The following is a 12,310-nucleotide window of genomic DNA, read 5'->3' as shown; positions in this document are numbered from 1 at the left end:
CGATAAACAACGGTTGACGCGCGGACCGGTAAGAGAGCATTATGACGTCATAATTGACGTCATATTGCCGCATGACGTTCGATACATTACTCCTCGCGTAAAGGAAGTCCAGTATAATATCTATTAAAATATATCAATGAGCATGTCAGAATGAAAACAATCAAGGCTTTCTTGTTATTTATCGTCTAATTTACCACGGTTCATCGTTCAGATGCTTCAGTATTTAACCACTCGGGCTAACGCCCTCGTAGTTCAATTCCTACGCATCTGAACTCTGAACCGTGGTAAATCAGACGATAAACAACTCGAAAGCCTTGATTATTTGCTAAATCATTGCGCTAATTGCAAATTGGTTATTTGCGCTGTGCGATTTACAAAACGCGCAGATTGATTATATGCGCGTATCTTTTGCTGCAAGGGGCCTCCGTGGCCGAGTGGTTAAGGTCGCTGACTTCAAATCACTTGCCCCTCATCGATGTGGGTTTGAGCCTCACTCGGGGCGTTGAATTCTTCATGTGAGGAAGCCATCCAGCTGGCTTACGGAAGGTCGGTGGTTCTACCCAGGTGCCCGCTCGTGATGAAATAATGCACGGAGGGGCACCTGGGGTCTTCCTCCACCATTAAAGCTGGAAAGTCGCCATATGACCTATCATGTGTCGGTGCGACGTTAAATCCAACAAAATAAATAAAGATTTGCTGCAAAGCTACTGCCATTACACATCGAACAAAAAATTTGGATATGCTTACATTTAGAATGATATTGACACGCTCATCAAAACTATTTCTTTCTGGCACATTCATCAAACTAAAAAGGAAAGGAATTTCCCACGTAATGTCCGCCGACAAAAATTGCTTTCTCTTCTACTCTTTGATTTATTTCCTGCTTCTTTTCTTCTTATGAAACTTATTTTTTTAGTCTGTGTTTTTACATCTGATGCCGTTATTATGGGCTAGGTCAGACATTAAAATTAAAAGTTTTTAATTTTGCAAATTGAAAGTACAAAATCGTTATTTAAGACATACATTGCACTTACAAAAAGCCATCACAAATACTCCGCGCCTGAGGGAGAATAACATCTAGCCAGTGCAAATAATTAACGTTGTCCCGCATGTAATTCAATATTCTATGTTGCGTAGGTTAAATCCAGTAAACAGTCAGTTTAATCAAAAGATAATAGGTAAGGGTAGATCAAAGTACTAAATCAAGTTTTAAAATCCGAAGCAGTTAGCAGAGAGTTGTTACTTTCGATTTTTCTGGCATTTCATTTTGTTTAGAATTCGTGACGTTTGTATGCTTGGACTGAGTTCTGTAAAATACGTCTGAACTTGAATTTAGTGCATAAAAATGCAGATGCCGTTACACGAAGGTCCATTCATTTGCCGGAACAATTTGAATAACTAATAATCGGAATTTCTTATGAAAATAAATACCAATAAATGCAGTCTACAAAAACATAAAACACACCTTCATTATCAAAATATAATAGAAATCTACAGTGTCATTAAATTATTTAAAAATGACATCATGACGATACGATTATTGAAAGGACTTGAAAAAAAATGTGCTAGCATGAACATTAACTAACTTTCATTCGGGCCGTGAACACCAGATTTTACATTCTGCTCTTGTGAAATTATTTAGCTGAGAGACATATTTTACATTGAAACAAATAGATATCATCTATATAGTCCTGCTATAATTGCTGGAAAGTGCTATGATTCTGTGGATAAAGTGCAAATATACTAGTGTATCAAAAATAAAAAATACAGTGTAATTTGTGTAGTTTTTGTGGGCATAAACTGGAAATATAAGTTTTGGCAACTTTTCTCATCTTCGTGCTAAAAGCGAACTGAAAACGGCTACATTATATGGTGCTAACTTTGCTAGAGTAATCTTGTTAATGCCCTAGAAGCTATCCTGCACAATTATGTATAAAGGAAATATATAATATCACAGAACTCGATGATGTTCAAGTAACAGAAAGCGATATTTCGCCCCGCGTAAATTAATATTTTAAGCTCTGCAGATTACATCTAGTGTGAAGACAGTTTAATCCATTTTAAGTACCAGACGCTGTCAACAGTGATTTGTTACATTTAATGTTGATTAATTCTGCGAGCTGTTTCGGTATTTCGCAGAAATAATCCGATGTTCAATGCCCTATTTTTAAAGCCCTGGTAGGGGGCAAAGATTACGCACTAACTGTTGCAAGCCTTCACATTTTGCGGTTGAAAATTGCTTCTGTTTATCATGTTTAAGTCGTTTAATTTTGTTTTGTTACTCAAAATATACCTTAATTCCATACATTCGTCACTTGATGTGTTTTACGATGCTGTCTATTAAATTTGATATTATGTGAGCCGCGCCATGAGAAAACCAACATAGTGGCTTTGCGACCAGCATGGATCCAAACCAGCCTGCGCATCCGCGCAGTCTGATCAGGATCCATGCTGTTCGCTAACGGTTTCTCTAATAACAATAGGCTTTGAAAGCGAACAACATGGATCCTGACCAGACTGCGCAGGCTGGTCTGGATCCATGCTGGTCGCAAAACCACTATGTTGGTTTTCTCATGGCGCGGCTCATTTGAAGTCTGGCAAGCAGCAATACCTACAATATTACTCTGTTTGAAGCCTGTGCATGTCATGATTAAACTTCAAATCTTTTAATTAACACCATGCTAGAATCGTACAGGAGGTAAAACAAAGTGTGCTTAGTGATATCACTTCTTGTCTTTATAAAGATTTATCTCTGGGGATTCAAATAAAGATATGATTTAACTTAAATTATAGATCATAACTTTTGCTGCACCTACTAGTAATCTAGATAAACGATACGGTGATAATATGTTAAAAGGGCATAGAATTGTACCTAAAATAATCTGTCTCTGTAGAGGAGTATTTACTCAACCGAAATGGCGTTAACAGAGGCTTTACCGGACAGCTAAAAAAGTGAATTTGTGTTAAATTTTACAGCACGTGTCAGTAATGTATTATCAAAATACCAAAAGTCACAAGGCCATAGTAAATAGAGAGGTTTATCATAAAATCACGTTATTACTGCGACGAATTTCGCTGAAGATTCAGCCTTTACCACTTTTCAGCGCTTATTAATTTTATATCTTTTTGTACAATTAATTCTTAAAATGCTATTTTTTTCTTTTCAACTTTGTAGAGTAGAAGGTATCTTTAATTATCAAATATTTATGTTCTGAGTATATATACTTAAGTCTAAAAGTAACCCATAAATAAAAACAGGCTGCAAACTATTGACAATTTTATGATATTCCTAAGTTGATATTTTAAACGAGTATCACAACTGATTATCGTTGAATACTTCCTCCACAAAACATACCACATGTCTCTGAGTTATGCACATCTTCTTAACAGACTAGAGGTATCACTGTACTAAGTTGGTGCAAGATGGGAAAAGAATCTTAATGCAGATGCCCCGATCACTTCAATTAGACAGAATAGTCCGTATATATCAAGATTCGTTCATTCACATGTCGTATCATTTAAAGAATTATTCTCGGTGTCTGCATTTTACTAAAGGTCTTTATTTATCGATAACCTTTGAATCTATGCACGAAAATTATATCATTTTGCCGAAAATATCTGAATTTTTTTTTCACCTTCTTGTATCGCGTTCTGGTAAATAAGATTTGTAATCAATCAAACGGCCCACATTCAGACATCTACATGTAACACAAATATTTGGTAAAGCTGTAATGATAGGGAATATCAATGTCAGCTATAGATGTTTCAAGTGTTGTCATTGCACTTAAAGCATTTACCTATTTATTTGACAAATATATTTTAAGTAATGATATATTTTATAATACAATTTTTATGATTGTTATTGTCTGTTGTGCTGGTACATATGAAAGTTAAATTCTTAACTAAAACACGTCTATAGTTACACTCAATACTAAAATGTTCATCAATATGATAAATGTAATCCCAAACTTGTTCTGCAAGTCCGCGAAGTAATATTCTACCTATATCACAAACCACAATCTTAGAAAATACAGAGGTACTTTATGACAAGATTAAAACTTTTTGATACATTAGAAGTGATTTGAAACTGAGAAAATGTTACTTTTATCAACAATTTATCGTTTTGTAGCATTCTCATTTATATTCATGAATACGGAAATTAGTTTATTTATAAATATATTGTGAATATATTGTGAATTGAACGTCATTGTCAAGATCCAATTTGGTACTATTTGTAGTTCCATTTTGGTACCATTTTCATTGTTGTATCATAAAAACTGATTTAAGATAAGATAGACATCACATATATAGTTCAATTCCACTGAATGGTTGCCACAGAAACAGAAACAGTATGATTATAAATCAATAATAGTTCAAAAGAGTTTTATTTTCACTCAGTTGGTACTAGAAAACTATTCGGTAGCTATGAAAACTGGTCTGAAAAGGGGTAGGGTGCATGGTAGGTCTTACTGGACCCTGGCTTACATGTTTTGTGAACATTAACGTCATTTGGATTACATGTTACAAAACCATACTTTTTCACCGCAATATTGAAAGACACCCCCTACATGTATGTTATATCAAATGAAATTTGTCAGGTGTCATTATGTACAGTTCGAAAGTGTTGCATGTATATGTGTTTTCACATAAAAAGATTGAAAGACACCCCCTACATGTATGTTATATCAAATGAAATTTAGGTGTCATTATGTACAGTTCGAAAGTGTTCCATATATATGTGTTTTCACATAAAAAGATGGGAACTGGTAACAACCATATTTAATAGTAACAAGTTTTACACAACACCCTACATATCTTTGAATATGATAAAATTGCATGGCAATAAGAAATTATTTGGACCAGTCGATATACTCTTCCATCATAACTTTCTTCCCATGACACCGTAATTGTGCCTTATAAAGCTGACTGATGGTCACATTACGAGCTCCGAGTTTTCTTTAACTGAATAATACTGAATAATACTCATAGGCTATGATATATACCAAGAAATACCAAGAAAATAAGTTAGCAAATTGCATTTTAAGATTAAATACACTGAGAAAATACGACTACAAACAGCTTTCTATGACTTGTTTGATATTCCTTTTGCGTGCAAGGCATGTATTAAGCATAAGCGACTTTTCTGAAAGATGTTTCTCCTGTTTGTCAAAATGTGCTGCACTGTAAGGTAATTTAGGATTAATTTACTTTTGGCCTTGGCAAGAATGTAAGTTAATTTAGCCAATGCCTTACGGAGAACGTTTATTATATCGTTTAATAACTGGCATTGCATAATTCAAATATATTATAATGATATTTATAAAGTATTGGAGTAAGTCATAGAATTATACAATAACACTTTATACAGAAGGCACTACATTACACATCATTGGAGTTCTTAAAGCTTTGACAGTAAATGTGTTAACATGTGCAATGCCAACTCCACAATTTTCGCAGAAATTCTTGAACTGAAATTAAAATAATAAGTCCGTTTAAGACAAGTATCAAATAGAATAACTATTAAAGATTAAGTCACTGAGATTGGAAAGAAGATATTTGGTTGTAAGAATATCTGTTATTTGACTTGTCTAATTTCGCCGGTTGACATCCCTTGACGCCCGGTCCAACTTTGTAAACGTTCCTGACGAAATGTCTTCTTAAAAGGAAATGTAACAAACTTATGAAAGTAATGCTTTCACACTTTGCAAATTAGAAATAAAGTGTTTTCTAAATATGACAAATTGGAAACCTCCTATAGGCACCTGACTGTCTTATTTTCAACTGAAGCTTTGACATAGTTTTTGAACATTGGTTTAGTAAGTATCATTTAATTTTTGAGTACATGTTACCCAAGTTCTAGCATAAGAACATCACCATCATTGTTATTATTATCATCGCTATCATCAACAGCAGCACCATCACCAAGAAAATGAGAGGACCAAAGCAATCAGAAATCAATATGAAATACCACATTGAGTTACAATTATTATTACAGTGAAATTTAGGGCTCAAACGTTTATGAAAAAGATTTTCTTATGAACGCAGGTTGACATTGGTTGATTCTTATTATAGCCAGCGTTTATAGATAAGACAATAATTTTACCATATTGTTAACATTTTATGGCACTAGATTAAAGCTAATTTTTTTCGGTTCTTCAGTGAAGTGCTTGTATATATCAGTCATATAAAAAAATTTTTTTTGCTGTTTCAAAATCAGTAAATAATCTAACATATTTCTCACTGTTGCAGCCTTTTCAAATTGATATTAAGGGGAGGGAGGTCATCCAGGGCATTTTTGAAATTACCCTCATTGAAGTGAACATTTCTAAGTCTACCCTGTTCCAATAACGACCTGTAAACTGAGGCCTACGGGACAGTTGCGTATACAGACAATCTAATGACTTTCTCAAAGTTCCATAAGGCTTTTTAAAATTAATTGTACGTTAAAATATGTAAAGCATGCTATTCTTGCATAGAAACTACTTTTTTTACTGGATCCGCCCATGTATAAACGGGAGAAAAATCGTGTGCAAACAAGGCAATTCACGTGCTGTTAATACATGATTTTTATTTTTGAAATGCTTTGCCAGGGACGTATGTATGTATTTCTGCGCAGACTGATATTTGGCATTTGCATCTTGTTTCTTCCATAATAACCTCTTCTTGTAGCATTATAGATACAATGTAATTCATAGTCTGTTTAGCTGTATCAGTTTCCAACCCCAAACGTACCGCCCCCATCAATGTATGCACTAGCTTCTCTTAGAGTTTACTCCCTTTACAAAGCGTCTGTTCAGTTATTGTAAATAACTGTGAATGAATAAGTATCGCGTGTAACTTTTGCTATTTCCCGTTTTTAGGTATTATATTAATGATTTTTGTTAGTATCAGTCGGTTTGTTTTTACCTGATTTTTCGCAGAATACATATAATAAACATCGAAAGCTAGTCACTAGCTTCGTACTCATCCGTCCTCTGTTTGTTCGTACTCAAAATAATTCGAATGTAAATTTGTTATTCTTTATAATAATTGTGTTCCTGTTTATCAATTTTTTAAGTTATATGCAAAATTATGTGTAATGTAACGTTTGTAATAACTAAAAATAAAAATAAGATGCTCAAAAACCTTCAAATCACGCTTTTAGTAGTGTTGTTGTTATGTGTCTCGGTCACAAACAATCCCGCGGGCTTCTGCAGACGTTAATACACAAAAAAACGTGTATTATCCCTACATTCATAATAATCTGGTTAGAATGGCACATTTTTCAAAATTGCACATGAACTTATACAGTTAGCGCCATAAAGGGAGGTAATCATAAATAATGGATTCAATTATTTTTTCTACGATGTTAATTGATGTACAAACCTTTGGCAAATTTAAGAGAAAACAATTATTGAAAATAGGATTTAATAAGAAATAGACATATTTGATGGTCAGAAAAAAAAAATGTAGCAGCCACATTTTGAACAGAAGTATTATGAGCCTTTAAATATGGTATTTCATAACCCGGGAAGTCGTTGATAATTCACACTTTGTCCATAATAAATACCAAATATCTCTGCATAATACACACCTCTTAATTCGTGATATTCTACCAACAAAAGTGCTAAAATCATACTTGGATGAGCTGTTGCCTGTTATTACCAAATTGGTTAATTTGTCGTTGCGCGACGGCATCTTTCCGACAAAATGGAAACAAGCAATTGTAAGACCTTTGTTGAAGAAAATGGGACTGGAACTTGAATTCGCAAACTACAGGCCTGTTAGTAATCTATCGTTTCTGTCAAAACTAATTGAAAAAGCAGCTCTGTTCAGGCTCAATGATCATGTAAACAAACACAATCTTCTACCAAAACACCAATCTGCTTACAGGAAAAACCATTCTTGCGAATCAGCACTGTTACGTCTTGTAAATGATTTACTGGATGCTATGGAGAAGAAAGAAGTTACGGCGCTAATTGCCATCGATCTCAGTGCCGCTTTTGATACTGTAGATCATGACATTATTGTTGATGTGTTAAATAAGCAGTATGGCGTTCGTGGAACAGCACTGAGCTGGGTTGATTCCTATCTGCGCCCCAGAAGTTGTCGTGTAAAAAAAGTAAGTGTCAATTCAGCCATGTCATTTCCACGCCAATTAAATTGTAGCGTTCCACAAGGGAGCTGCTTAGGACCGTGGCTATATTTGACATATGCGGGGACACTGTTTGATGTTATTCCGCCGTCGATTTCAGTTTACGGCTTTGCGAATGACCACACTGCTAATAAACGCTTTAAACCATCATCTCCAACAGTAGAATCCCAGGCAATACGAGAACTTGAACAATGTGCTAAAACAATCAACAACTGGATGAATGAAAATAAGCTTAAAATGAACACTTCCAAAACCGAGTTCATCATGTTTGGTAGTAGGCAACAGCTCTCTAAGTGTTCAACTGACAAAGTGTGCATTGTAGAACTCTGGAATGAATTGCCTCTCGAAATAAGGAACTCAGACACAATAGATGTTTTCAAAAAGAAGTTGAAAACTCATTATTTTGGAAATTACTTTGCACTCTTTTAGAGACTGTGACTGTAATTTTTAAGAGATTGAAGTAACGTGAACTGGATGATTTAATTGTGTAAATACATTCGAATATGAACTATATCATAACAAATACAAAATACAGTTGTTTGTAATAACTTCTGGGCATCTCGCAATAACCCACTTATTCTTAATTAATAACAAACAGCTGTCTTACTGTATCTTAATATTCTAATATTTTATTAATCTTATCTTATGTCTGATTTTTTTTTTAATGCTTACTAAATAGTTTATTCACAATGATATTTATGCTCATTTATGTTATATGTCATTAAATATCTTAATTTTTGTCGTATTTTTATGTATTTGTAAAACGCCATTGAATATGTTTTGCGTAAAAATAGGCGTTTATTAAAATCAAATAAAACAGTTTCAGTTTTCAGTTTCAGTTTCGTGCTAAATTAATACTTACAGGCGTTAATTGATATTTTCTGCAGAAAAAGAATTAATTTTTTTTTCAGACTATTGCGACTATTTAGTAGATGGAAAACGAATGTACATGCAGAAGCTTCGATGTATTTACTTATTATATGGAAGAATATATTCGTACGTCTGAATACATGTATAAATAAAAAGTACTATCGCATGCATGTCTCAATAGCTAGACACTGACTATTTTACGTAGGGAATGGTCCTCAATTTCTACAGTTTTATAACGGGTTTGTATTTGTGTATGCAAATAATTGCCGAACCTGTCTAGTTTTTGTATCGTCTTGCATTGCGTTCCAATAACAGTTGCATGCAATCAATCAAACGGCGCACAATCTGACATCTACATGTAGCACAGATATTTGGTAAGCTGTCATTATAGAGAATATCAATGCCAATTTAGCCATATTAGTATCGACAGATGTTTCTTGATTTTCTTTGCTCTTAACGCTACCTCGTTCACCTACCTGTCAACCCATATGTTTTTAGTTTCTATTCTTGCATAAAAACTACTTTTTTCACTGGATCCGCCCATGTATTAACGAGAGAAAAATCGTGTGCAAACAAGGTAATTCACGTGCTGTTAATACATAATTTTGATTTTTAAAATGCTTTCTCAAGGACGTACATGTATTTCTCCGCAGACTGACATCTGGTATCTGCGTCTCGTTTCTTCCATAATAACCTTTTTTTGTAGCATAAAAGATGCAATCTAAACCATAGAATGTTTTGTTGTATCAGTTACCAACGCCAAATTCACTGCCCCCAACAATGTTCGTACTCGCTTCTTCCCTTTTTTACTCCACTTTTAGAACTCAGCGTCGTTTCAGTTTTTGTAGATAACTGAGAATGTTTAAGAATCGCGTGTAACGTGTGCGATTGTTTGTTATTAGGAATCATATTTATGATTTTGGTAAGTATCGGTCGATATGTTTTTATCTAATTTCTGGAAGAATTTATATAAACAGCTTGAAAGCTTGACACTACGTTCGTACTCATCCGTACTCCAACTGTGTCCGTACTCAAAATAACTCGAATGTAAAGTTATTATTCTTGAAATTGTGCTCCAGTTCACCAAATTGTAAAGTTATATGAACAAGTATTGGTAATTTCATGTCTGTAATAACGAGAGATTAAAAAATAATGTTTAAAAACCTTCAGGATGTGCTTTTTGATGGTGTTGTTTATTTCGGGGCCCTGGATATGGATATTTAAAACATGTTTACCGTTTCCAAGAACAACAGAATGGTAATTAAAAATGTACCGGAATCGTCAAGTCATCACATATGAAAACAATACATAAAGTCGTCGTGTAATGTTTGTTATGCAAGAATAGCGATAATACACGTTTGTTTTGTGTATTAACGTCTGCAGAAGGGATTGACACAGAACACTCTACATGATTAAGTAACTTTCTCTCTATACAGGTATAGTTTTTTAGATAATGTTAGATTTTTCCGGTAGTAAAGTGTTATAAAGCATAGATATATAAATTTTACTTTAATTCCGTAAAACTTCATTTCATGAGTTATGTCTTAAAGCAATTACGTACATTCAATAAATGTATCAATATTACAGTTTTCACGGACGTTGTCACCTGTAATTATTTAGCAGTCATATATTTTCTGCGTTTATTATTTTCTCTCAAGCTGCCACATTTATGACGTCATAGCATTTTCCGATTGCGTTCCCGTAAAGAGATACATAGGGAATTTCGATAATTCACTTCAATTTACAATGTGGTATAGCTAAAGTTAACACCACACTTTGACAAAATAACATAGTTTTTTAACATAATGGCACGCTCGGTAGATCACACGGTACTTTGACATGATAACATAACGTTTTAACATAATAACACGCTCAGTAGACAAGATCACATGGTACTTTGCCATAATGATATAGCTCTTAACATAATAAGACACTGTTTCGACAAGTTAACACAACACTTTGATAAGATAACACAGCTATTTAGCTCGGTAGACAAAATCGCACGGTACTTCAACAAGATAACAAAGATTTTTAACATAATAACACGCTCTGTAGACAATATCACACAAAACTTTAACAAGATAACATAATAACACACTCTGCAAACAAGATCATACTTTGACATGATAACATGGCTAGTTAACATAATAAGATACTATTTGGAAAAGTTAACACCACACCTTAACATGATAACATAGCTTTTCAACATAATAAGACGCTGTTTCGACAAGTTAACACCACAATTGTACATAATAACAGAACTTTTTAACATAATAAGACACTGTTTTGACATGTTATCATCACGCTCTGACATGATAACATCAAATGTCCCGACATAAGTCAGGTGCGGCGTTCCATATAAATGAGTGCTGACTTAGATTGCTTCAAATTTACTAACAATAAGAAAAATGTAGGTCGAACTGATATGTTCAACTACCACGCGTGGCGTACATAGATAAGTGGAAAGCAATGAAGATCACTTCATAATTATATTTGATGTGTTGCAATAATAAAAGAAAAACAAGAAACCACTTAGGTCAGCAGAATTGGTGAACCCATGTTTTATACTCGAAGTTCACCAGACTGTTATTAATTGTCTTGTAAGATGTTTGCTTAGAAGAAAGTTATACATTAGTCTTTAAAAACTGGAATCTGTTTTTAATTACAAATGCGAGTTATATTCTGAAAATGGTATTAATAAGATAAGCTGCACAAAATTATATATTTTACAGATATATAATGATCATTATTCTTAGTGAGATTAAATGTATCACGTATATGCACTTTTTAGCTATTTAGATAAAATAGTTTGAACTAGACATTCCTTTTTTTGAGTTACCTTGAAATTGTTTATCTGTCAGTGTGACAGGTCTTTTAATGGCAGAAGATTGTGCATGCAAATATGCTTACTTAGCTTCGTAGATATTAACGTACTTGACTAAAGTGCCTAAATAGCCCCAGTTAGTTAATTGTTTCGGAATAAAATCATGTTGATTAAAAAGAACAAAGACATATCAAAGCAAATTATCGGTTAAAGTAATTTGAGCGCAAAGAAGTGAAAGTGAACAAAATGAAAAATAAAAAAAATAAAAATACAAAAAAATAAATAAAAAAAGAATAAAGATAAAACAAAAAACATAAACAACAACAGCAGCAACAACAAACAGCTATGTTATATTTATATGGCTATTTGTAATTTCCATTGAACATATGTTGTTGGTAACTAAAATCTGACTTATACTCTTTCATGCAGATCAGTAAATTAGTGCACACAAACCTGTTTTTTTAATCTATATAATAAAAAAA

The sequence above is a fragment of the Mercenaria mercenaria genome, chromosome 2, assembly GCF_021730395.1.
Source record: "Mercenaria mercenaria strain notata chromosome 2, MADL_Memer_1, whole genome shotgun sequence".
Lineage (NCBI taxonomy): Eukaryota > Metazoa > Mollusca > Bivalvia > Venerida > Veneridae > Mercenaria > Mercenaria mercenaria.
The sequence above is the reverse complement of the archived record's forward strand: the minus strand, read 5'-3'. Positions refer to the sequence as shown.